This window comes from Carcharodon carcharias, chromosome 17 (genome assembly GCF_017639515.1).
Source record: "Carcharodon carcharias isolate sCarCar2 chromosome 17, sCarCar2.pri, whole genome shotgun sequence".
NCBI classification, from domain to species: Eukaryota; Metazoa; Chordata; class Chondrichthyes; order Lamniformes; family Lamnidae; genus Carcharodon; species Carcharodon carcharias.
In genome coordinates this window covers 82,647,861-82,675,604 of record NC_054483.1, presented here as the reverse complement: position 1 = coordinate 82,675,604, position 27,744 = coordinate 82,647,861, and the positions used below count along the sequence as shown (strand labels likewise).

The following is a 27,744-nucleotide window of genomic DNA, read 5'->3' as shown; positions in this document are numbered from 1 at the left end:
CTGCTGTCCTGCACCCAGCTTCAACAGAGATAAAACCATTTCCCTTTATGAAATCAAGGCCTGTAGAGCTATTAGGATTATGATAAATAATGGAACTCTGTATCATGACTCATTGTTGGGAAGACACTTTGGCATGGAAATGAGAAGCCTTGGAAATGAGAAGCCTTGGATTAATACCAGTTGTAAAAACATCACCCATTTCTTTGAAATTGTATTTTAGAGTCTCATAAATTTCAAATGTCTGTTTCATCCATTGCAGTAAATGTCAGATGTTTTTATGTGATCAAGTGCTACAATATACCTCATCCACACAAAGCTTTCCTCTTTTCAATGTGTACATGTTCTTATGCAGCATAATTATTGTAATGCGGCAACATTATTTTGCACTGAATTTACCCAAGTTTGCAACACTTTTACAGTGACACATTGGAATCCAGATGTCAGATAATTTTGGAGCTTTTTTTGTCTCCTTTGTGCAATTTGTATGGGATATTAGCATAGAAATGGCTTAATTGGACACCTCAGAATAGATCAATTCTGCAGATTTTAGAGGTCCAGTGCACATACAATAGCAAAGTGTGTTACAAAAAATAATTTGAAAAATATACCATTGAACCATGTAATCTGAGGTCGTGCCTCAACAAAAAAAAAATGCATATTTAACACAGTTTAAATAGTTTGAAGAATGCTATGTGGCTGTAACACATTCAAAGGGTGGTATTTAATGGATGATTGCCAGCTGCAGAACTGGCAGGAGCCCTGTGTCAACTTTTTTCATTAAGGCCCGATGCATAAGTGCTAATCAGATATTTAATTGGGCAGAAGAGGGCCTTCCCCGAGATCAAGGACCTTGGGGGCAGAAGTCTAACCGGCCACTCGGAAGCTGGCAACTCTTCATTGCTTGGCAGTGCTATTGGGGAGGTGGTGGCTGCTACCGGTAGGTCCTACACCTACCAGAGGCCCAGGATTGCCGATGAACCCAGGCACAGGTGAATAATAGTGGAGGGGTGGGGGTGGGGGGGGGGGCGGTGGCGGCTGGTGGGGGTGGGGGGATCATTGAGTAGGGGTTGCAGGATAAGGGGAAAAATGGGTGTGCAGCATGGTTAAGGGAATGGCTTTCAGAGGCGCCCACCTGCATCCCCACCCCTTCCCGCTCTCGGGTTCCTTGCTCAAGTACTAAATGCCTGTCAACGAGGGACTCCCCCCATCCCCGCAAGCCCCTAGCAAACATACTAGAACTTGTTTTTCAGGCTCCCTGCATGGCGAGTCTCCCACCAGCCACTGGGTTAATACCAGCAGCGGCAGGATGAGGCCCTTAAATGGGCATTAATTGGCCACTTGAGGGCCTCAGTTGTCATAGCGGTGGGAAGGCCATCTATGAGTTCTCGCCACAGACTTAATTGTAACAGTGGTAGGAAGGCAGTGGGCTCATCTCCCGCCATCCTTCCACCCGATTAAATGCCCCTCCTCATTGCCAAACTTGCTATGGGCGAGGACATTAAATTCCGCCCAAAGGTTTCAGATAGTAATGTAATAATGTATATGTTATTTATATATTCTGAAGTTTTGCTCTTCAGATTTAATGTTCACAATCACATGCAGGTAATGGTATTTAGATTCACACTCGGAGTGGTAGTGCAGTGGTTATTGCCACTGGTCATTGGCTAGCAGTCCAGAGTTTGTGAGTTCGTTTTTTGCAAAGTCAGGCTGCATCTTTGAACAAATCTTCCAATTTCTGGGCTGGCAATGACCACATAAGTTACCACCTGGTTCACCAATGTTCTTTAGGAGCAATAGGCCTGTCCATGCTACCTGGTTTGGCCCGCAAGTGACTCCAGTCCCACTCAATATGATTGAGTCTTAATACTGTCAAGGCAGTGGGGGGGGCGGGTGTATAATAAATGTTGCCAAGTCAGTATGTCCACTTCCCATGAGCAAATAAAAAACATTTTTTGCTCCTGTGTGTTTTGCATTTGCATTTCAATCTCGTGTAGACATCACAGCAACATAATAAATCATAATAAGACAGCTCCATCAGCCACAAACAAAACACGTTTGAAAACTCTTTCAGAGTATTAATTACAAGATGAATTGAGAGTGGGACTCTCATTAGGAAGTAGGAGGTGATACTAACTGGCAAAAGCTCTCTCTGAGGTGAATCGTAAAATTGAAGGTGGAGCAGGGGTTGGTGGAGGGGGTCTGTTTTATGTCCCCGCTATTCACACTATTCCTAAACAATTTGGAGGAGAACATCTTGTATATATTATAGAATTTGCAGATAATATTAAGCTGTGTGGTCAGAAGGAAATAAACAGTCTTCATAAACATTCACACCAATTAAACAGAGGGATCAAAGAATCACAGATGAATTTTAATATAAATAAATATAAAACCATGCATACAGCAAATGTGTGCACAAGGGAGGTGTCCATTAAATTAATTAGTATAGGTGGAACTGAATATCATTCATCGAAGGTTTCCAGACAATTTATAACTATCATCAGCAAATCATATACCCATATTAATGTGAAATTTGCCATTTTCATATTGAAAGCAAATATTTCAGCATTACAGCAGCAAACAGATCGCTGTGCATATATAGTTGTATAAGTTACTCTTTACAACTTTGATTTCTAGTCATTGACCCTTCTGCAACAGCTGGAACAGGCCAGAGTGAGAGAACCAGCATGTGTGTCCATCGTTTGCTCAAATATCATAAGGGACACGATAACAAGAGCCACATATGATGATGTTGTTTTCAGATGAGTTGTGGGCGTGAATAAATATTCCTAAATGACCTAAGGTCACTCACCTGTGGTCTGAAATCCAGTGACAATACAAGCCACCACCTCCATAGTGGTACTGCTGTTCAATGGAACTGCTGGCCTCTGATTGGCTAGCAGCTCTTGGCAGGTAGGACTTCTGCCCAGGGGCCCTTGATCCTGGAGAAGGCCCGCCACTGTCCAGTTAAGAGGCTGACTTAACATGGTGGGCCTTCCCTAAAAGAGGTGGCGCAGGGCTCTTGCCCGCTAGGCCAGAACCTTCTTGTCACCGTTAAATACTGCCTTTGACGTGTATTTCCTAATATGCGGAGCAAAGGCTGAAATTTAAAAACTTGTTCAAAATCTCTGCATTTAAAATTACAGCATTTGATCTCCTAGTATGTTGAGCATTTCAGTGAGATCGTCCCTGCTGACCCATTACCAGTTGATGTTACAATTAATAACCTGTGATTGGCTTATTGGCGCATTAAATGGAGTAGGAAATCCATTGTGTAATTTTAAACAAGATAGCCATTGTGCTCAGGCTATTTTCACCACACTGGAATTTGTAACAATTGACATGTTTAACATTTAGAATGCAGAGCATGACACTGAGTTTTAGGGACGATGTGCAGTTTGGTAACCTTCATGTGTTTCACACTTTCGTAGATTCATCTGCCTGGCAGGCAACTCAATTATCTAACCCATTGATTTTAGCAGCTTAATCACAGCTCGATTGCAGAAACTGTGAAATCAAATGGCTTCTTCAAACAACAACAACTTGCATTGAAATATAGCACAGTTAACATAATAAAATGCCTCAATGAGTTTCATAGAAGCGTTAAAAAGCAAAATTGGCATTTGGAGGTGTAGGGAGGGGATTCCAGAGCTTAGGGCCTAAGCTGCTGAAGGCACAGCCACAGGCAGAGCAAATACAATCAGGGATGGTCAAGAGGCCAGAATGAAGAGTAGTGCAGATATTTCAGAGGGATGTGAGACTGGAGGAGATTGCTGTGGTAGAGAGGTAGAGAGGAACAAGGCCATGGAAATACTTTAGAAACAAAGATGAAAATTTTAAAATTGACTTGTTGCTTTTCTGGCAGCCAGCACAGGCCCATGAACACAGGTGATGGGTGCACTGAATTTGGTGTGTAAAAGACATGGCAGCAGTGTTTTTGGATGACCTGAAGTCAAAATCAGCTTATTGCACAGCTCAGTTTCAAGGGGCTGGATAATTTAAGTGGCCTTGGAGCAGATGAGTTCTGCAGAATGCATATGGGTCAACAAACTGTTCTTTAATTATAAAATTTTCCAAAAGGTAATCGAGTAGCAGGCCTATGGGTTTCCAGACAGTCTATATTTCGCCAGTATCAATATTTCTGCTTGTACTGAAATCAGTAAGGTATGAAACTTCATGATCTTTGAAGGCCAATGTGATTTTGACATACAGGCATATTTGCACAGCTTTAATTTGAGACCACTGCCATGCTGACATCACTACTGTCTGAACCTTGCTTATTCTGACATCAGTTTAGTCTGAACCACACTGTTAAATCATGTCTGAGGCAGTGGCAGAAAATATGCCGCCATATGTCATCACTGTATTTTAATTTTATGCTGCAAATACAAGACAAAACCATAACTATGGGACAAGTTTTGAATTTGTGAGTTCTGTTGTTTGGGAAATTTACCCCAGAGCAGCAATCCCTGAATTTAGAAATCAGCCAGATGAGATTTTTTACTGATTTGCAGGAAGGTATTTAATGCAGGCAATTTTGGGTCTCCTCCACCAGCTGAAGATCTGGCGAAAGACCCACATCATGTCCCTTGGCGACGGCCCCAAGGGCTGCCAGCCAATCAGAGGCTGGCATCAACCCATTGCAGGCAGCGTCAGTGGGAACAATGGAAGTTGCCGGCTGTGCCCAGGGAGAGGCCTAGGACCGCCCAGGGACCCCCAGGGCGCAGATGAGTGTAGGCAGAATGGGGCTTGCAGGGTTGGTGTCAGCCTCAAGACTCTCCCTTTCTGATACTAGGTCCTTTAATTACCAGAGCCTGATAGAATATTACTTCATTTCCAGTCATTTTCCTCAGAGAAGCTTTTGAAATCCAACTACTTTGAAATGGATTTCTGTGAAATACACGTGCCTCCCTTTGCAGTGACTTGCCCAGATTTGGACTGAACTCACTATTTAAGGGGGACCAAACATATGGTCAGAAACGTCCAACTGTAAAATGTTCATATGCACTGTATGATTTTATAAATAACTACCAATAGATGTGAACTGACTACCGAAAGTGTTATCAAGGCCAAACTGAACTGAGGCATAATTTTAAAAATGGGACTTTGGGAAATCTGGTAACAAGACCTAAGATGAGAAATCGAATTTCTTGCCTTGCATGAATTGAGTAGGATTTGTTTTCTGGGTTTCCGGCCTCTCCTGTCTACACTGGTTGAATAACAGCAGTAGTGGGATGAGTCCTTTAAGTGACCATTAATTCCTCAATTAAAGGCCTCAATGGGTGACTGGGCAGGAAGGTCATCCCACCCTACCCCACACGTAATAGGAGCAGAGGTGGGAAGGCAGCGGAGTCTCCACCTGGCACCCTCCCTCCTGATTAAATGCCTCTCCTGCCTCCAAGCTCACCTTGAGGGAGGGCATTAACTTCCATCTACAGTTTCCATACTGTGTCAGAGAACTGATTTTTCTTTTAGTGCAAATGTTATATTTAGCGATGAGATAAGAAAGGGCTTGCGTAGCAACTGTAGCTATTATTTTAAAAACTTAATATCTATGCGAAGTCCAATTCCAACCCAGGAGACAATGACATCCCTTTCTCGGGTCCGACTTTACACAGAAGTGTGGAGTATGCCAAACTAAAAGCACTCCAGACACTTAATCATTCTTCACTCAGCCAAGTGGATCCCTGCCTTGATTTGTTTATCTCATGTATATTGCCAGATGCTCCAAGCTTTTCAGACGGTGGTTCTTCAGACTAAATCACAAAAATGTAAAATTGTTATGCCTGTTGAATCTCCATTGCAATGTATTCATCAAAAATACATATTGATGACCCGTTATTGAAAACTGATTGGTTAATAAAATTACCAATATTAATGCAAGGCGATAAAACGGATTTCTCTCCTCACCTCTTGTTACCAGATTTCTCGAGGCCTCATTTTTTTGATTAAGCCTCAGTTTAGTTTAGCCTTGGTAATACTTTCTGTCAGTTTACATCTATTGGTGATTGTTTACGAAATCATACCGTGAATATGAACATTTTACAGTTAGACATTTTCTACCACATGTACCTTTACATAGTGAGTTTAATCCAAATCTGGGAAAATCACTGCAAAAGGGGGCATATGTATTTCACAGAAATCTATTTCAAAGTAGTTGGATTTCAAAAGCTTCTCTGAGGAAAATGACTGGAAATGAAGTAATATTCTATCAGGCTCTGGTAGTTGTCAAGTTTTGATCAGTAAATTGAACTGGACAGTCAAATGGACTAGCTGTATAACCAATGTCCTGTTTATGTGAGCTGAAATGCAGTGACTCCACTTCACATCATGTAAGACCATTCCCTTCCACCCTATTCCATTTCCCTTCTTTCTGTCTTCCCCACTGGTATCCCATTACGAATGACACAATTTCACATTGTGCCATGTTTTCTCTTTTCATTCCATTCTGTACCATTCCACTTTGCTTGGATTTTCCCATTAGAAAAATTGCCTTCGAGATTCTTAGCAGACACAAGGGGCAGAATTTTCTGGGTGACGTGGGGGGGCGCAGGCCCCACATGTCAGCATGTAAAATGACACGTGGTGACGTTGGGCGAGTGTCCTGATGTCACTGCGTGCCATCGCGATATTTCGCTGGGCGCCTGCCATTAATTAATGGGCCAGTTAAGGCCCTTAGATCGGCAATCGACGCTAATTTTCAGGTGCTCGTGCGATCTTCGGCTTGGCGCCCAGGTGCAACGGGCAGGCGGGTAAGCAACTTTTTAATAAAACTCATCCACGGGCGAGATAAGAGGGCTCAGTGGGGTTGTCAATCTGGCCTGTGAGTATTTATTGCAGAAAGTTTTTTAAACTTGCCTGTGTGATCTGTAGCAGTTCAGAACGAATTCCAGCAGCTTTCTCTGTACTTTTAACCTTCAGGTCAGCACTCTTCAGTCAGGAATCTTTATCGGGCCTGCAGCTTTTCGGAGGCCTCCCTTTAGACTGGGTATGGTTCTGACATGTCCACTGGAGGCAGCTCCTCTGAGGAGGAAGGGAGGGCTAGAATAAGGAGGAGGCCAGGAGTGGACATTCAGCCTCCAGGGGAGCCACCGTTGGAAGTACAGGCAGGCACAAGGGGTGTAGGGCCAAGAGGTAGCCCAAGGCGGAAGGGACCACAGAAGATGCCACTATCCTGCTGCCAGGATATACAGGCGGCGAAGCAGATACCTCAATATGACTGAGGTGCACTGCCAAAGGGAGACAGTACACGATGTCTGTCAGATAATTGGCCCTGAGATCTCTCCTAACTGTGTGGGCTGATACCCCATACCAGCAGCTCTGAAGGTCACTGTTGTCCTCAACTTCTATGCCTCTGGCTCCTTCCAGGGCTCAGTGGGTGATTTTTGCAGTGTCTCCCAATCAGCTGTCCACACTTGTGTCGAGCAGGTCACAGACACTCTGTTTTGATGGGTATTGACCTTCATCCACTTCCGCTGCGACCAAGCAAGTCAGGCACAGCGAGCCAGAGGCTTCGTGGCCATTGCTGGCTTCCCCCATGTCCAGGGTGCAATAGGCTGCACGCATGTGGCCATCAAGGCGCCAGCAGGTGAGCCCGGTGCCTTCGTCAGCAGGAAGGGCTTCCACTCCATGAACGTGCAGATAGTGTGTGATCACAGGATGCTGATTCTACAAGTCGGTGCAAGGTACCCAGGCAGCTCCCATGACGCCGATATCCTCAGACACTCCCAGGTGCCGAGGCTTTTCAGTGCTCTGGCTCAGCTGGATGGTTGGCTGCTGGATGACAAGTGCTGTACCCTCAGAAGGTGGCTCATGATGCCTCTCCACCATCCAAGAACAGAAGCTGAGCAGCAGTACAATAGGAGCCATGCTCCACAAGGGCTGTGGTGGAGAGAGCCATCGGTCTTTTCAAGATTCACTTCTGATGCCTGGACCACTCAGGGGCACGCTCCAGTACCCCCCAGATGATGTCTCAGTGATAGTGGTAGCATACTGCACTCTCCACAATCTTGCGCTGGAAAGGGTGGGACGCTGTGGATGAAGAAGATGTTGACGCAGTGGATGCAGCTGCACACAATGATTCCAGCAGTGATTCTGAGGATGAGGAAGCACAGGGCAATGATGAGAGGCTAAACGCTGACCCGGAACTACACCAAGGAGGCAGGGACACCCAGGAGGCTTTAATCCAATGAACCTTCAGCTAACTCCACACATATGGATCAGGAAGACCAGCCTTGCCTGGCACTTCCATACTCGGCTCTTAATTGCTACACCTGCCACTTCATCAGCTGCAAATAAGGGTTTTGGACATAAACCTCAATGTCCACTCAAACACTCATGACATTTATGTAAAACATACAAATGCAGCACAAAGGAGCCACCCTCAGCCATGGTAACACATCTGGTTTTAATTTTCACCATCATGAGGTCACACAAAATCAAAGCAAAACGTTTCTCAACCATAAACAAATAATAATTCTCTAACCTAGGGCCAACACAAAAGCACCAGTGAGAAACCCGTGGAGTGCCTAAGGTGCCTCATGCTTACGTTTACGGGTGCTACGTCTTGGTGCCACCCCATCATTCGGAGTGGCATCTGAGATAGCCTGCTGACTCTGCTGTCCTGTTGGCTTCGATGACCTTGGCAGCCATCCTCTGGCCCGTGGAGCCTGTGCTGGCCCCACCTGGGAGGATCTGCCAGGTCCACAGCTGGCACCTCCCCAGTCGTTGCAGCCTCACCCGATGAAGCGGTCACTGGGAGAGGGGCAGAGCAACTGTTGCCCCCATCCGGAGCGCCGTGAGAGGAACCCGCAGATACGACAGGCAGCTGCTCCGCTGACCTGAGGTCACCTCGGACCTCCCTGGATGGGCAACGAGCTGGGAAGCTTGAAGCTCACACCGTGTCCCTCATTGGCAATGAGCAGCTGTGGCCACTGGCGCTGTGAGGGCTTGCAGGTCCGAGCGTAACCCCAGGAGAAGCTGCTTGTTCTCCTGGAAGCCCTTTTCCATGAGAGTCATCACTCTCTCCATGGAGGAAGCACGACGCTCTGCCATGAGGCTCATTGCATCAGTGATGCTCCGCGTGGACTCCTCCACCACGGACACCAAGCGAAGCATGGCCTCATGTATCACCCTCAGATGCTCCCGCACACCCGGCCGCATTTCCTGCGGCTGCTGCATCGTGGATGACTTCAGAGGCACATCGTCATGCACCGACTGAGCATGTGCCTAGTCCCCTGCAGTCCTCCGACTGCTGGCACCATCGGCACTCTCTGTTTCTGCCAGCTCCTCCAGTGATTGTGAAGTGCCCTCTCCACTGTGCCCCAGGACACTAGCCAATGTTGCAATGCCCACTGATGTGCTAGTATCTGCGCTGGTGCCTGCTTCGCAGAAATGGTGTGACGCAGGTGACAGTTGAGGCCCTCAGGCGTGAGAGAGGGCATCTGCAATTGCTCCTGATGGACAGGCTCTGATAATGCTGAAATTAACGAGGATGGTGGATCAGTTAACGTGCACATAGTGACACACATCATCCCTTCCCCTCGGCTCATTATGCGCTCAACCTTCCAGAACCTATGGAGATGAATATTGGTGGGGTGGCAAATAGTCAGAAGGAGACCCTAACATTACAGATGGGCTGGTCAGATGGCCTAATGAATGCCAAATGGAATGTTATGTGGATAAGTGTGAGATGATGCACTTGGGCAAGAGAAACAAGGTACAGGAATACACGAGGAATGGTAGGACCAAGGAAAGTAAGGAGGATCAGAGGAATCTTGCTGGGATTGTCGACAGGCCCGTAAAGGTAGCGGGACAGGTACATAAGGTGTTTAAGAAGGTAAATGCCATACTTACCTTTATAGCTGAGGAATAGAATATAGGAACAGGCAGGTCATGTTGCAAGTGCAGAAATCGCTGCTGAGGCCCAGCTATAGTTCTGCGTGCAGTTGTGATATGTGCTTCACAGAAGGGATGTGATTGGAATGGAGAGAGTGCAGAGGTCGCTGACCAGGGTGCATGCTGGACTGGAGAGTTGGAATTATGAGGACTCAGCATATACTGGGGATATTTCCCCTGGAGCAGAGGAGATTGAGGGGTAACATTACTGAGCTTTATAACATTATGAGAGGCATAGATGGGGTTGACAGAAAGGAATTTTTCCTCGTGGCGGAGGGATGAGTAGGCTGGTGGCAAAGATTTAAGGAAAGGGGCATGAGGTTGACAGGTGAGGTGATGAGGAACCTTTGCACACAGTAATGTGGGACGCACTGCCTGAAAGGGTGGTGGACGCAGAAACCCTCATAACATGTAACAAGTATTTGGATGTGCAGTTGCGATGCCATGGCATACAAGGCCATTGGAATAGTGGTAGGAAGTGAAATAAGGCAACTTTGGAAGGTGGTTGACACGCGCATCTTTGAAGGACCGAGGGACCTTTGTCTATGAACCACACCTCTGACTCTTATCAGTCTGTGAATGAGCAATGTTGCTACAATAACAAATCAATCATCAGTGCTATGGATGGTGGGAAGACAAAGCGGATGTCACTGTTGACCTCAAATACCTGGCCATTCCACCCCAGCCTCACCGACACCAGTGGACCTGGGCGCATAGCACCTCTTAAGCTCCAGGGCCTCCTGCTTGAAGCAGTTTAAAATCATCAGCTGGGCCTGGCTGCCTCCAGTCCGCGAACGCTCACACGCATTGTGAGCATTTTTCTCCTGAAAAACAAGAAGACCATTTATTGCGGCTAATCGCACATGTACTCTGCACACACACGCCGCACCCCAACCACAGTGGCCTATATCAGGCCTCCAGTGCCTCCTCTCTACGCTACTGCTGATCAGTGACACAAAGATAGTACGCCTGCTCCCAACCCCCCCACAACGGCCACCTTGGACACATTCTGCATCCATCACTTTGTTTCTGTGTTTTTGCCCTCCTATCCTGCATTCTCCATAAACATCAGCTCACCAAAGCTCTACAGCCTATATCCTATAATCACAGATCATAGAATGGTTACGGGAGGCCATTCACATACCAGCATCCTATCTGACACCAAGTCCCAGTCATCAATCATCTCTGTCCTGATTGCCTCAAATTTAAAATTCTCATTGCCTTGTTTAAATCCCTAGCCCCTTTTTTTATCCCTGACCTCCTCGAGTTCTGAAAGACTCACCTCTTTTACAGTCTCTATTTCTTAGGGTTGGTGCGAGTTTATTTTTAATTACCTCTCTGTGAAATGTCTTGGATTTCTTTCTTACAGTAGGGACACTATATAAATGCAGGTTGTTATTTGTCAAATCGCCCATCTCAAAAAATTGGACTGTAATTCTCAGGGCGGTTTCCCTTCAATTCCTGTGACTCGTCGTCTCCTGATCTACTTGTGGTCTGTCTTTTGGATGAGGCCACAACTGCCATATCATAGGACTATTTTGAAGAAGGGCAAGGGAGTTCTCCCCGACGCCTTGGCCAATATTTATCCCCCAACCAGCATCACTAAAAAAAACAAATTATCTGGTCATCACATTGCCGTTTGTGGAATCTTGCTGTGTGCAAATTGGATGCTGTGCTTCCTACACGACAGTCGTGACTACACTTCAAAAGTCCTTCATTGGCTGTAAAGCACTTTAGGACATCCTGACGTTGTGAAAAAATGCTATATAAATGCAGATATTTATTCCTTTCTTTTTCATCATCAATATTGCCTCAAGGCTGAGCGATGAGACTCCAATGAACTTATATTAATTAGGCATCTGCCAGAGTCATGCAGAGGCTCCACCTGCCAGTATTACAATGCCTGGGGTTAGTGAGTGTAAGGTGGGGTGGGGTCGGTGCAAGGGCAGCAAAACTGAGCTGCTGAATTTTAATTCTCATTCTGCCCAATTTCTGCCAGACACAGTTGAAATCTTCTATTCTATCAATTGGGAAGAGTTTTGCAGTGAGAAGGGCTATACTTTCCTCTGCTGAGAATGGGAGTGATGTTGTTGTCAGAGTTCAGTTGACTCACACTATAAAATACTGCATCCTGGACTCAGCAACAGGAGATAGGCTTAAGTACATTTTCCTTCTCTTATTTAAGGAGGTGGAGCATGTGCTTGGCAAATTTCTGGTTCAACCATCTGCTAATTCTCACTAACTATTTCTCTTGTATTTTTAAATCTGCATATATGTTTTAACTCATTTAACTGAGAGCGAAGCAATTCTAAGAAATAATTTTCATCATTTTGCTCTTTCTTTGGGAGGAGTTGGAAATAAAGAAAGGGAACATTCTGTACTTGTGGAAAAGACCACAATTATGCACGGCCCTTGAGAAGTATTTAACTAGGGTCAGGCTTCATTAATGCTCATGACTAGTTTTGAAAATTTAATCTGAAGGCTGCACTGGTTCCAGATTTCTAACAGCATATTGGAATAAAATCTCTTTTCTAGGGGGTTCAGTATATAGGGCTAACAGGTATACTTCTGTTGAACTGCATTTTACAGCAGGAAATGCTGTTCATTCTTTTACTAAACACATAGGGCGGAATTTTATGGCCCCGTTGCGGTGGGGCGGTGCTGTAAAATGCAGCAAGTCATTCAAAAGTCCATTGACTTTGGCAGGACCGTAAAATCCCACCGGCATAAAATTCTGCCTATAGTACTCCCATTTATCTATTTTCTATACCTGTGATCTTATTGTGTGTTCTGCTCTAGAAATTCCTCCATATTTTCTTAATGTAAATATTTCATGTTTTTTGTTGGTGTTCTTCCCTTTGTTATTACAGCCCCCAAATTGTCACCCAATCCTTACATTAGATACATTTCAAGCTTTTCCTTTGTAAAATGTGCACTATCGCAATGTTCACATTGTCATCCCTGCTCTTTGCAGTTCTAGGAGCTTTAGATTAGAAAACACACTCTGCACTCAAACAGCTGGAAGCACTGTTGGAAAGATGGGCTGCATTGAGGAAATGATCTGTGCAATGCATTTTTTTGAGATTTGAAAAACACTGTACATAGACCAACGAAAACTATTAACATCTCTTGATTTCACATCTTTGAGTGCGCTGTGTGATTTCTAAGCTAAGCTGCTAGTATTGCAAAGAGCAGGGATGACAATGTGAACATTGTCTGAGGCAAGATCTGCTACATATTTCTTTGATTCTATGAGGCCTGTGTGTTTTAGCCAGTTTGATTGAGTTCATGATCAGTAGTTTGTACTGCCATTTGTAGAATGTTAACAGATAGATTATGTGGAGCGATTGCTCAGGTTGGATGAAGTAAAATGAGTTCATGTGATATGGGATCAAATGTGATTAAAACTATTTGGGATTGTGGAGAATAAACTTCAGCATGGACTAGTTGTGCCAAATGTACAGTTTTCATATTGCTTTTTCTTAGAACTTTTTGAACACATAGAAATATAAGTATGAAAGGATATCAGAATTAGAGATCAGCCTCAATGTAAGCAAGAGATTCTAGCAATGTTATTCTTGGTTTGAACAAACCTGATCAAAATTAGAATTCTCTATCTGTCTTTAATGACACCATTTTGGTAAAAGTGATGTAAGTTTTTGAGTTATATCAGCATCATTACATTTGATCCTGAACTCACTGAGTCATAGATCTTGGGACACACAGTGCATACATAGTATTTACCATATCTGGATTAGAGGTTTGTTGAGCAGAATATTTGTTCATGAAGAAATTGACACACAGATGGCATCATTTGTGTATCCAGTCATAATCCTTTAATACAAGGACATTCAGTCAAAATGTCAAACAGCTGGAAGAACTGTTGGAAAGATGGGTTGTATTCAGGAGAGGATCTGTGCAATGCATTTTTTTGAGATTCGAAAAGCACTGTACATAGACCAACAAAAACTATTAACATCTCTTAGATTTCACACCTTTGAGTGCAGTGTGTGTTTTCTAAGCTGAGCTTCTAGTACTGCAAAGAGCAGGGATGACAATGTGAACATTGTCTGAGGCAGGATCTGCTACATTGCTATTATCCAGTTTCTAACTTGAATCCAAGGAATGAAAGTTTCTGGCATCAATTTAGGAACAACTACGTGTACACCAGTCCTGCATCTTTCACAGACTGTGGTCTAACATTCCTTTTTGTACTGCGATGGTCTGTAGGGAATATAAGGATTTCAATGTATAATAACATCTGGAGGGGGCAATTAATGGAATTAATGGAATTATAGGTTTTTCATTCTTTTGCAGATTTTCCCACAAATATTATTTTATGTCTTAAGCACCATTGAAAACTGAATTAATTTCTCCATGTCAGCTTTAATTTGTAATTTTGTTGTGCATTTTATTTGTGTATTTTAAAAAAAAAGCATCCATGATGAAATCTGAGTATAGATTTCTTTTGGAGGCCATTAGGCAGAAACATTTAATGACGTTGCCTTGGAACCTTTTTCGCATTATGGTGTTTTCTATTCTTTGGGAAAATCTCTCTGCTAGTTAATTATGAAATGCCCAGCCTGAGGATACAGTACTTGATGGTGGGTAGAAGGAGTGTTCTTCATGCTATTCGTTCAGTATGGCTGTGCAGACCAACATGCTTACAGCATGAAAAGCTCCATTGTTCTCAAGCAATATTCATTTCGTATTCAGTGTTTTAACACGAGAGAGGAAATTTTCCTGCACTTTGTCGTATAATACACTCAGTTTCCTGCTGTATGTTGTATGTTTAGTAGTTCTCACGAAGAAGTTCCGAGTCATGTATGGTTGTTTATTGATAACACATAATTATGTACATATATAAGGTATAGTCCAAGCTATGAGCTAACTCCATCCTTGCTTCTACACAGCTCCCTGTCCAGTCCACAACTTCTAGCTTCAGGTCATGTGTCTCTTTACATTACACTGTGGGCGGTACTTTACCCAGACCCACATTAACCCTTGCTGTGCCAGATCCCTTATACTACATTTTCCATTTGCAGCAGGAAGGAAAAGGGGTGACAACCCCCAACATTGGGTTGTCACGCCTTGAATGTTTCTGTAAGACTTTCAGGGGAGCAGAGCTTTGTTTGGGTCTGCAATATACGCTCAGGCCAGTTGGAGAATTTCTAATGAGGCAGCAGGTAGTGTTCCTGGCTTTTTTGGCTGCTTTGCAAGGCAAGGGTTGTCAAATAACCTGAAACTGTGATCTGCCCCTGGATCCTTACTGGCAGAAAGATGGTGGGAGTCCAAAGACTTCAGATGAGAGGTAGTTGTAATTTAAAAAAATATTTAATTGGAGCTTTTGGCTGGCAATATTAAGCTGTGCCCCATGTTTCTGCTCCTTCCCACAGTCCTAGCCCTGCTGCTGCTTTGATCACACTGCTGCTGGAGCAGGCTGGGTAGTGAACAAGAAGGGCAAGCTCATAGCTTCAGGTTAGTCTACTTTGGAAACATTATGCGGTAATTTTGACCCCCATGATGAATAGGAGCAGGTTAGGGCAGGGGTTAAATTGGTAAAAATATGAAAGCCGATCCCAGCCAGCTACAAACTTGCCTATTTCTAATTTGATTGCAGTGGTTTAGGGACATCTCAAGTAACCCACTCTGGAAAGGCGGGTCCATCATTGTAATATGTAACTGAGACGCCATTCCATAGACTTAAAGAGTTATTTGAATTTAAGGGCTGTGGGCATCAACTGCCAGATCCAGAAAATAAATGTTTTTCCACCACTGATTATGGGCCAGGAAGTGTAGGAATACTTCCTCTGGCCTCTCAAGTAAACGTTCTGACACAATCTGTCTCTCTCCCGGCCATCAGCAGACTACTTAATGATCTTTAGACATCTCCACAATCATCTGACCACTTCTCCCCGCTGTGAGCTCTTTCTCCTTTGCTCTGTGCTCCGAGCTCCCCCGTCATGTCTCGATCTTTTCCGATTACTGAGGACCACTGACCCCAGCTAGGTTGCTGGATTTCCTGCCTGGCCAGGAGACAGAGTAAAACAATTATTATGAGGTCCTGTCATTAAATCTGGCAGGATCTCCATGTTACTTGCATTTCCAGGTTTCACGGCCGCAAACACATGCCCCTGCTCCCTCCTTGTCCCCCTGTAAATATTGGGGCATCAGAATAAATCTGATGCTTGTACATAAGGTAACCCAGACGTATTAAATGTTCTTTTTATCTAATTGTTCTTTATAAAACTATTACTGCTCCTGTTGCCAAATGCAGTAATGTGGTTGGTACCTGAGGGCCCTGTCACTTTGCCCATTACTGTTAACAGTACTGAGTATTTATTTGCTGAGTATGGATAATTAAGATCAAAGCATAGAAAGGGATTGAAAAAGCCTGCAGAACAGATTAGTGTCAGCTGCAATTCAATCTTTCCCCATGGCTATTGTGACACCTTTTGAGTGTAGTTTTCAGAGCTTTTCCAAGAACTGAGCCCGGCTGGAAAGTCCTAAACACACTGTAAACTGCTCTTTGTATAAGCAATGGGAGTTGGTTCAAGAACCAAACTGCTGTTGAGCAAGGGTCATTTTAACCTTTTCACTGACACAATTCTAGATTTAGGTTTGCACCCCGATTAGAATTCATTTGTAATTCAGTGTCTGTGCTGTAAACTCCTCTTTAATGTAGATACAGAAATTAGTCTGATCATAATGTGTGAGCACATTGTAAATGCATTAAATAGTGAGAAAAACAATTCCCCTTCCCCATGGTTGCATAATCAGATAGAATTTTGACATGGGTGAAATTTAATATAATGAAAATGTAATTTTCAGCAAATGGAGAAAAGCAACGTTCACAAAAGGTCTCAATGTAAGTCTTTGTTGTGTGCCTAACAGCACCAGCATTCTCAGGGCCATGTTACTACATTTTGTTAAAGACAAATCAACTTGCCCTTGTTTGAATGTGATACCAAGATTTTTTTTATTCATTCAGGTGATGCAGTTGTCATTGAAGAGGCCAGTGTTTATTGCCCATTCTTAAATGTTCTTGAGAAGATGGTAGAGAGCTACTTTCTTGAATTGCTGAAATGTAGTCTCACAGTACAGGATTATTCAGGATTTTCACCCAGATAGAAGGACAGAAGGGTGATGTATTCCCAAGTCAGAATGGTGTGTGACTTGGCAGGAAACTTGCAAGCGGTGGCGTCCGCCTGCTGTCCATGTCCCATTAAATATTGAAAAGATTGAAGCCATTGTTTTCGGACCCCATTCCAAACTCCATACCCTAGCCACTCTCCCTGGCAATAGTCAGATTAAGCCAGTCTGTTTGCAACCTTGCAGTCATATCTGACCCCAAGATGAGCTTCCAACTGCATCTTTGTATCATCATCAACACTGCCTATTTCCATCTCTGTTGCATTGCTGGGCTTTGTTCCTGTGTCAGCTCATATGCTGCTTAAAACCTCCTTCATGCCTCATTACCTCTAGACTTGACTATTCTGATGTATTCCTGGCTGGTCTCCCACACTCCACCCTCCGTAGACTTGAGGTCATCAAACCTTCTGCTGCCCGTGCCTTAACTCACATTAAGTCCCATTCCCCTATCCTCGCAGACCTGCACTGACTCCTGGTTAAGCAACATCTTGATTTTAAAATTCTCATCCTTGTTTTCCAGTCTCTCCATGGCCTCACCCCTCCCTATCTATGTAACCTCCTCCAGCCTCACAACGCCCTGAGATATTTGCATTCATCTAATTCTGGTCCCTTGAGCATACCCAGATTTAATCACTCCATCATTGTCGGCCACACAGTCACTTGCCTAGGCCCCAAACTCTAAAATTCCCTCCTTACACCTCTCTGCCTCTCTACCTCATTTTTCTCCTTTAAGACACTTCTTAAAACCTACCTCTTTTTGTCATCTGATCTAATATCGCCTTATTTGACCCTGGCATATTTGCTTTTGAAGTATTCCTTTACGAAGTGCCTTGGGACATTTTTATTGTGTTTACGTGCTGTAAAAATTAATGTCGTTGTTGTTTTAGGTGGTATTTTTGCAAGTATGGAAGGTGCTTTCGAAGAAGCCTCAGGGATTTGCTGCAGTGCATCTTGTGGTACACGGATCAGTGATGATGCATTGGTGGTGAAGGCAATGAATGTTTTGAGATTAACGTTAAAATGTACAGAGATTACTGCCTAGAAAGTTATTTAAAATAGACTAGTGTTGCAGTTAAAATACCAGACTGAATAATGCCTTACACATAAAACAACAGGAGTTTACATTTACGGAGCATCTTTAGCATGGAAAAATATCCTAAGGCTCTTCGCAGGTACATGAAATGTATGCAAAGTCAATAAAGGATAACCAAAAGCTTAGCTGAACAAATGGATTTTAAAGACAGTCTTGTAGGAAAAAGGGGAGGTGGAGAGGTGGAGGGGTTTAGAGAGGGAATTGCTGAGAGGCTGTTTTGGATTGCTGAAAACACAGCTGCTACTATTAAAGTGTTAGGGAAGGGCCCCGTGTACAAGAAGCCAAAGGTAAGGGAAAAGTGAGTTTGGTGGGTAGGGGGAAGTAAAGGAGATATTATACACAAGTGGTTAGGATTTGGAATGCATTGTAGATTCAATAGTAGCTTTCAAAAGGAAATTGGATACATACTTGAAGGAGAAATAAAGATCACAGGAATATGGGGAAAGAATGAGGGGTTTGGAACTAACTGGATTGCTCTTTAAAAGAGCCGATGCAGACTCGATGGGTCGAACAGTCTCTTTCTGTGCCTCAGTTATTCCATGATTCTATGATATGGAGTGAGACCATAGAAGGATGTAAAGCCAGGGGGAAAAAAACTTGGAGGGATTGGGAGCCAATGTGGTTTCGTGAAGATGAGAGTGACGATTGTGGAATAAGGTTCCAGCAGCAAAGATTTGGATGATCTGGAGTTTATGAAGGGTGGAGGATGGGAAACAGCCAGGACAGCACTAGTGTAATCAAGTCTGGTTGGTGAAGGTATGCACAGGGGTTTCAACAGCAGATGTTAATAAAATGTTTTGGAAATTGAAAGATATTTTAGGAGCTGCGCACAATTTTTCCAGGAATGATGTTGTCGTACTTCAGTCTTCTATATAGAACATAAAGGTATGGCTGAGCTTGTTCAGAGAGCTCCAAACTTCCTTTCTGCCATTTCCCCTCAGGCTGATGTTTTACGTTGTGCACAACCAAACGAAAATTGATGAGTTGCTAGTACAAAGCCCCCCGAGTGGTCAATGAGCTGTATTTGCATTTTGAAATTGAACCTTCGTTGCTATCCCACTAAGTGAGTGATCTTAAGAGAGTGGGAAGTACTCAGCTGTTTAGCTTTAGACACTTTCTGAGAACGGTTACAGTATCTGCAGTTAAATATCTGGGATTGATGAAAAACAGAAGGCAAAGTCTGGCAAAGAAGCTAATTACTCTTCCCATTGTTTCTTTCGATCATTATATCTGTGACATCTAGCATTGTAGTCCAAAAACACTTTGCTTTCCTACCCCTCCCCCGCCATCAAAGCTTTCCTGAAAGCTTATTTCCGTAAAAGCCCAGTTTCTGTAATTGTACTTCCAGCCTCCATATTAACCTTCATCACTTCTTGTTTGGGGCCGGATTTTCATGGTCCCAATCAGGACCGAAATGGAGGCAGGGCCGAGGGAAAAAATGGCGGCCAGGCCCCAGGTCTGGAAGTCCCGCCTCCATTCCCTGCACCAGCTATTTTCGCTGGCATGGGAAAGGGAGCAGCTCGTGTACCCCTGCCACCTGTTGTTTAAAGTTCCCAGCACCATTTTAAAGATGGCCTCAGATCCCTCCTGATTTTCATGAAGGCAGACATGACCAGGAAGGCAGACATGAACAGGAAGGCCTCCTGATTCATGTCTGATGAGCAAAGCCATAAACTGTGACCACGGGCGGAATTCTACGGCCCCGTTGCAGCCGGGGTGGTGCCATAAAATGCAAAAGGCCGTTCAAAAGTCATTGACTTTGGTAGGACTGTAAATTCCCCCCAGCATAAACTTCCATCCCTGGAGGCAGGAAAAATGTTTCCTGTTTACAGTTCATCAGGAAATGCTGCAACCTGAGGTGTATCTGAGTCAGCCACAGGCAGAGCTGGCAGGGCTTTGGATGCAAAATGTAACAACACATTGCCAGGTTGGGTGAGGGTGGGAACTGGGGGTGAGGGTGGATATTGGGGGTGTGAAGTGAGTTATTGGGATGGGGGATCGTATAACTGTTCTGTTCTGTTCTGTTTTGAGCTGCCAATATTCTTAGCCCCAGAGACAGGTCTTGAAAACAGGGCACATTAGCATTGGCCTATGTCTGTCTCTGGGCCTGTTTCGGCCTCTGGCCTGCCTCCAGAGGTGGTGGCCCCCTCTCTAGGCCATTCCTGCCTCCCCAGCACAAAGAAAGGGCTGGCAGGCTCCTCCAGGACGGAGAGAGGATTGCGGGATTGGGAAAATTCCCAACTCCTGATAGCCTTCTCAACCATGAAAATCTGGGCCTTGGTGTTTTACACTCCCTACTTGCCCTCTCCCTGCACCCAGCCCCAACACCAGTGCCAGTAAAGAGACCTAAGATGTTGTTTTAAGGGAGTAACGTTATATAAATGCACGTTGTTATTTTTGGTTTTGTCCTTGAGGATACAGAGAACAGCAGTACACAAATTCAAGGCCCTGCAGTGAGAATTTGTAAATGTTACATCCCCTGCTATGCGCTGCCTCCTGAACTCAGATACAATAATTAACCAATGAAAGCTCCAGCTGCATTCAACACTAGGTGCTACATGCCTTGCAGAAGTACATAGTAACAACAGCACAGGTCTTGAATTCCCATTTTTTGACTTGCATGCCCATCACATGGGGGTGGGGAGGTGGAATTTCAACTCCAAAAAATGGGCAGTTGGATTGGTGGGAATTTAAAATTTTAAAATGTTTGTATCCCAATCTACCTCCAACCCACCCACTTCCAGTCGAGCAACCAACCTGCTCACAGGAGGTGGGTTGGCAATTGAAATATTATTATGAGGCTAGTTGCCTTATATTGATCCACTCTTTCACATTTAACTGGGGCAGGCAGGATTTCCTGAGCCTTGGGAAAGCCGATAACTAAAGGAAAAGTGAGAACAGCTGGTCCCAAGAGATAATTGCATTTCCACTTAACTGCTGAGTCCAGTGTAGCTGCATTTCCAAACCCTGTGACCAGACGACTACCACTGCTCCCCTCCCCACGCCGATCTCCATCACGAGCCCTCAGACCTACTCCAAAGGTCTCCAAACTCTGCCCCCCGCCTCCACCATAATTAACTGCCCTGAAAACCGAGGCCTCTGATCTTTGACCCCATCCCACTCCACTTTAGTCTCTTATTTCTCAAGCTCCTCCTCCCGGCCTCCAATCGTGCAAGCCTCCAATTTCCAGTTCCCCCACCATCAACCCTTTGCCCCTCTCCCGGCCTCCAACTCCAGCCCCAACCTGCCCTCCTGGAACTTCTGATCCACACTTCCACAGGCTCTGATTCCCACCAACCCCCAACCCCCTCTGGCCTTGACTTTGTTCCCCGACTGTCGCCTGCTGCCAAAGGCCTAACTGCTTGACAGCCAGCCCGTTTCTCTTTCTGGTTGGCTGTGGCCAGGGAATAGAGAGGAAAAAAAGGTTAATTGGGTCATGATGTTAAATTTGACAGGACCTGAGGTAAACACATGCTTCTCTGAGGGAAACCCTCAATTCAACACCCCCGCCCCCAGCCCGAAATTGCTCCCTTCCCGCCTCCGATTAAAAATCCAGCCTATCATATCTGTTTGCACTAATATATTTTTGCATCACCTCATCTTTCCAACAAAGAGTAAAACAGTACAGAGGATCATCTGTCCCATGTCTCCTTTCCCAAGTCTAGACAGAGGCTTTATTGTACTGACAGGGCTCATGGGGTTGGGGGAGAAAGCTAAGGTTACTGAGGTTATGAAATGGGTTCGTGTCTTTTTTTGTGTGGTTGCTGTCAAGTGTAAATGTTACTTTCCTCCAAATGAAAATAGTATTTGTGTCCAAAATGCACAGAATAAAATAAAATGTTGGGTGTCAATATCAGGCGATCAGTAATATAAGCCATAACTTAATATTTCAGCCACATCTATACATGGTGCAGTACTCCCACTAGAAAGGAAATATGAGCTTAAAGATTTCAGGTATTTCCAGCAGAACCCCTTGCTTCTGTACACTACATGACTTCTGGACTCTCAATATTGTAATAAATGATGATAAAAAAGGATCCAATTGAGATTTTTTTTATTCATTCACGGGATATGGGCATTGCTGGCTGGCCCAGCATTTAAAGCCCATCCATTGTTGCCCTTGAGAAGTTGGTGGTGAGCTGCCTTCTTGAACTGCTGCAGTCCAAGAAGGCAGCTCACCACCACTTTCTCAAGGGCAACTAGTGATGCCCACATCCCGTGAATGAATTTAAAAAATCTCAACTGGATCCTTTTTTATCATTATTTATTGCAATATTGAGAGTCCGGAAATCATGTAGTGCACAGAAGCATAGTGCAGACATTTAAATTGGTAATACTTATTCTGTTTTGCAACAAGGTATAAAGCTGCAAATTAAAAATAAAAATGGGGCTGTCTGCCATTTGCAGGAAGGGGCCACCTGTGTGCAGAAATATCTACCAGGAACTTGCACTTTCCTGCAAGCAGTCTGAAAGATTTTTGAACTCTCTGCTCATGGATTATGACAGAATAGGTTTGCCGATTATATTTGCATTTTTCAATTAATAGTGTTCTTTTTCAATAGGTTTAAGAAGAGGCTTTGTTAAGACACTCTTTAAAACATACCTCTTTGACAAAGCTTTTGATCATCTGACTTAATGGGGGAATTTTCTAGTCCCGTTGACAGCGGGCATGTTTGGTGGCGTGAGCGGACAATACAGTGAGAAGGCCAAAAATCGGTTTGCAGTCGTCCGCTCTGCCATGTTTCCCGCCGACAGACATCAAGAACTTCTTTGTAATACATCTGCATTTCATTATAAGCCCGGCTCACTGGAGCCATTCCCCCATGCTGGATCATCCGAGCAATCACGGCAACATGCTTCACAAATGTATATTAGCGACATGCACCTGGTGGGCTGCACTTCGCCCAGTACTTTAAGGTTTGCCTATCTTGCTTCGGACAGCACTCACGGTCATCAGCACCAATCTTCGCAGACAGCACCACATTACTTTTAGGGGGGCTCATGGGTAGGTCCCTACCTACCAGACCAGCCATAAGCCAAGGGTGGCATTTGAATGGCTGCAGGACTAGAACTTGCTTGGAAAAGGGGAGAACTGGCCTCAGGCAAGGGAAGAGGCTGCAAGATGGTGAGGGCTGACAAGGCAGTCTCCAGAGGAGATGAAGCCAGATGTGAGAGTGTATGCCAGAGAGTGAGTGGTGATGTCCCTTGAGCTGCCAGTGAATGTGTGATGGTCTTGTGAGTGTGTGAGTTCAGGGTAATGGGATGGTTGCCTCACCCTGGTGACATGGATGAGATCATTCATCCTCTTTCTGCATTGGATGGCCAAGCACTTCTGTGCAGCATTGGCACCGATCACCGCTGTAACTGCCTACCAAGCCGGAGTGGTGAGATTGCTGGACTTCCTGCGGCCCGAGCGGGGGTAGGGGACATCACAGCGGGCCTCCACGACGTCCAAATCGCGTCACTGAATCAGGGGGCTGCATCCTTCTTGTTGGTCAGGGCCATGTCTTCTGTGCTGCAGTCCTGGGCTGGAAGCACTGAGAGGTGTGTGCTGACTGCATTTTAAATATTGCACCCAGCGTGAGGAAGCGGCGAGATGACAGCTTGGCGGGCAAATGAGAGCCTGCCCGACATCGAAGCGGCGCGATTCCTGGGAATGCATGATTAATGAGGCTGGATTGGGATGATATGGCCTGAAAAGCCCCCATTGTGAGTAAAATGTTCTTTTCTCTGTCCACTACCAACACAGTGCAAATCTGGGACGATTCTGCCCAATATCTCCTTATGTGGCTCGGTGTCATACTTTATTTTATAATGCTCTTGTGAAGCGATTTGGGGCATTTCTCTACCTTAAGGGCACTATATAAATATAAGTTGTTGTTTGCTGAAGTACAAAATAACAGTATATCTCAACCAATTCTATTTGAACTTGTTTTCCTGACAGCTGCATTAATGCTATATAGAATAGAAAGATTGGTGCTAATAATCTGGAATAAAACTGAGAATCCTGGAAATACCACAACATTTCCATCAGAATTTGAAAGTGAAGACAGATTAATATTTCATGAGAACTGCAAGGAACTTTTCAGTTCTAAATAAGAATCTTGAGTGTTGCTGAAAAAAAAGAGACATGTTGTCAAAGCTTTTTGTCCTGCTCTCCTAAGGGCAGAATCACAAGAATACCAAATCTCAAAGGGAAGAACAATTTATACTGCATGAGAAGAGGGTGCTGATTGGTTGACAAGTGGACTCTGATTGGTAGGGGCATTGCCATGGAGCATGTACGAGGGTGTAGTTAATGCCAAACTTTTGTTTAAATTCAAACCAGGCAAGTCGACTCTGGTTTCTGGTTGGCCAAAGCATTGTCATGGGGAATGAACCAAGGAATGGGTGTCCACCAAGCTTTTATTTAGTTGAAAAAGATGCAATGCGCGGTTATGTTCTTTTCGTTTACAGAAATGTGTGAATATATGTGGCTTCTAGCTACAAGTGAACTATACGGCAAGTCTGACTGATAATCTTAAATTGGTTGTTAGTGTATTGTTGTTGCATTCTCCATTGCAATGCCTTTACCAATTAGAGTCCACTTGCCAACCAAACAGCACCCTCCTCTCACCCTGGACAACATTCAGGCTTGGGCTGACAGGTGGCAAATAACATCTGCATCACACAAGTGCCAGGAAATGACCGTCTTCAAGAGGAGAGAATCCAACCATCTCTGCATGACATTCAATGGCATTACTATTGCTAAATCCCCCACTATCAACATCTTTGGGGGGGGGGTGGGTGTTGCGGGGTGCAGGGTGTGGTGGAGCCTGTCCACCATCTACAAGGCACAAGTCAGGAGTATGATGGAATGCTCTCCACTTGCCTGGTTGAGTGCAGCTCCAACAACATTCAAGCAACTTGACACCATCCAGGACAAAGCAGCCTGCTTGATTGGCACCAAATCCACCACCTTCAACATCCACTCCCCCCACCATCAATGTTCAGTGGCAGCACTGTGTACCATCTACAAGATGCACTGCAGAAACTCACCAAGGCTCCTTTGACTGCACCCTCCAAACCCCCAACCTCTTACCAGCTAGATGGACAGGGCAGCAGATGCATGGGAACACTACCGGCTGCAGGTTCCCCTCCAAGCTAGTCACCATTCTGACTTGGAAATATATCGCTGTTCCTTCACTGTCCTGGATCAAAATCCTGGAGCTCCCTTCCAAACAGCACTGTGGGTGCACCTACACCACATGTGCTGCAGCGGTTCAAGAAGGCAGCTCACGACCACCTTCACAAGGGCATTTGGGAATTGGCAATAAATGCTGGCCTAGCCAGTGATGCTCACATCCCTTGAAAGAATAAAAAAAAGAGTATGAATTGTTGTTCCTTCTGAGATTTGGAATTCTTGCGAATCTGTTCTGATGAGTGCAAGATGGAAAGCTTTGACAGCATGTCTCTTTTCAGCAATACTCAAACTCTATACTACCAAGTGACTGAATAAGGATCTATGTCCAAACAATTGTCCAACCCGCTCATCTTTCATTCTTTTAGATTCTGCTAACTCTAATACTTAATTTCAAGACTTTTTGTTTTTGATTCAGAGTTAATTTCAAAGGGTATTGTTCAGAGACAAAAATAGCATTTGTTTCTGAAATGATGGGGGGAGTTTTAACATCTAAGAATGGCTGGGTTTGGGGTGAGAGGGAGGCAAGATCTCAAATGAGTTTTACTAGGGGAGGGGAGGACGGAGATGATGGCGCAGGTTTTGGGAAGAGATTGGGGCAGAGGTTGGTCAATGAAATATTTTCAGTAGGACCGCACTTCCATTTTTAAGCCATGGAGGCTGGGTTGTCTGGGGCCAGATCCATGAGAAAAGGCCATTCCTTGTGGGCTTGGAAGAGTGGGAGTGCTATTCCCAAGCACTACAATATAACAGTAAATCCTGAAACTTCTGGCTCATCCCATCCTCCTGCTTTCCAAGTGCTTCCCTGCTGACCTCCATCTGCAGTTACCTCAGAACATCTCAAAAGCCTGTACTTCTGGACTTCCTGTCCTCAATGGTGTGAACAGAGGTAGTGGGGAGGCGTTCCCTGAAAATACTGGAATGAAGCAGCTTGTCAATATCAAGGCATCGATTCTGGCAGCATGGCACATGAACGAGGCGCTTGCGCTTTATCCGTGCGGAATCGATATCAAGAGATTTCAGAAGCACAATTTTTGTTCCTTGGAGCTGCTGGTGATCGTTTGTCTCGGCACTCCGCAAAAAATAAAAATAAAAAAAAATAATCACTAGGGAGGGAGGAAGGCAGGACTGAAGCCAATTAACACTGATTAAAAGGCCATTAAGAGCATCTCAAGGGGTGAACTTTAAATTTTTAAAGGGGCATTTAGGTTACCTTCATAAGAGGATCAGGTAGGGCATCCAATGCCTCCCTGCTGCCATGTCATATTGCCAGTTGATGTAAAGTTGCAGTTTGGATGCCTGGCAGGAGGCCAATTGAGCCACTTATGTGGCCAATCAGGGCCTCCTCCTGCCTCTGTGGTCATTTTGTCCCAGTGCTCAATGACGCCCACCACCACCACCCACCACGCACTAAGCCCCCTCTACCCCCACCCTGCCACCCTGCCCCCAGACACAGAGCCTGGCTGCCTGGCCTCTGTTTCCCCAACCTACCTCAACTCTCTTTGAGGGCACCCCACCATTCAGGCACCCTCTCTCTGGAGCAGCATCCTGATCAATGGTCACTGCAAGCGGTAGAGTGGTCGTGCTGGTGTGGCTACTCAGCTGCCATTGTTGAATTGTTTTGGTATCTAAAAATACATGATCATATTTTAAGATATTCACTTTGTAGCTGCTCAGTAAATTATAGCCTTTAATATTCTACTTCTAATTTTGTGGTACCTCAGCAAGTTGTGTAATAAAAAAAGGATCATGAGGATTAAATAACCGTCTAGCTTTGAAATGGATGTTGTAATGCAAAACTGTTTGGAACTGGTACTGATCATTTATCAATCTGTGTTTTGTGGTACTTCTGGTCACAAGTAGATTGTTGCTGATGCCGCAGAAACAGCAACAACACAGTCCAATTTCAGTTTAAGGCTGAAATTCCTTTTTGAGCACTTATGGCCAGTGCTTGGTGCAGATTGAGAACTGGGGGCAGATGAATGGACATGGTGTCTTAGTGATCACAAGATGGGAGGTAAATTGGGTGGTTCATGTGGGTCACTAGTGGAGAGAACAGGCTGCGCAGCAAACTGTGCTGTGTTTGGAAGAACATGTGGTGAACCAGCACACAGTCAGAACAAGCAGGGGAACATGTTTAGCTGCACAAATGCAAAAGACAGCCATTCAAGAAAGGTGACAGTGAGGTCCTGTGGGTAGGCACTCTTTGGTATGTTTCGCTAAAGTTTGGTGGGGTGGGATGGACTGGGCTGTGAATTGTTGGGGAGGACGTAGCCAAGATTAGAGTTGTTCATGAGGTTTGGTGGAGTGCATCAAACATTAGTTTATCCACGAATTCTGTTAAAGGAGGCGCAGTGTGATAAAATTTGATTTTTTTGTAAAGTGAATTGAAACTGTTTTAATCTGTTGATTTCTAATTGCA

The 27,744-nt window shown here is 44.6% G+C and overlaps 1 protein-coding gene and 1 non-coding gene across 4 annotated transcripts in view; both read left to right on the top strand.

The window, feature by feature from the left end:
- Positions 1-27,744, top strand: part of LOC121290177 (disintegrin and metalloproteinase domain-containing protein 12-like) — a 450,435-nt gene that overhangs the window by 105,753 nt on the left and 316,938 nt on the right. The gene's annotated exons all lie outside the window — the stretch shown is intronic.
- Positions 26,261-26,399, top strand: LOC121290271. The gene has a single exon (XR_005945748.1). It is a non-coding gene; the product is annotated as a U11 spliceosomal RNA (small nuclear RNA).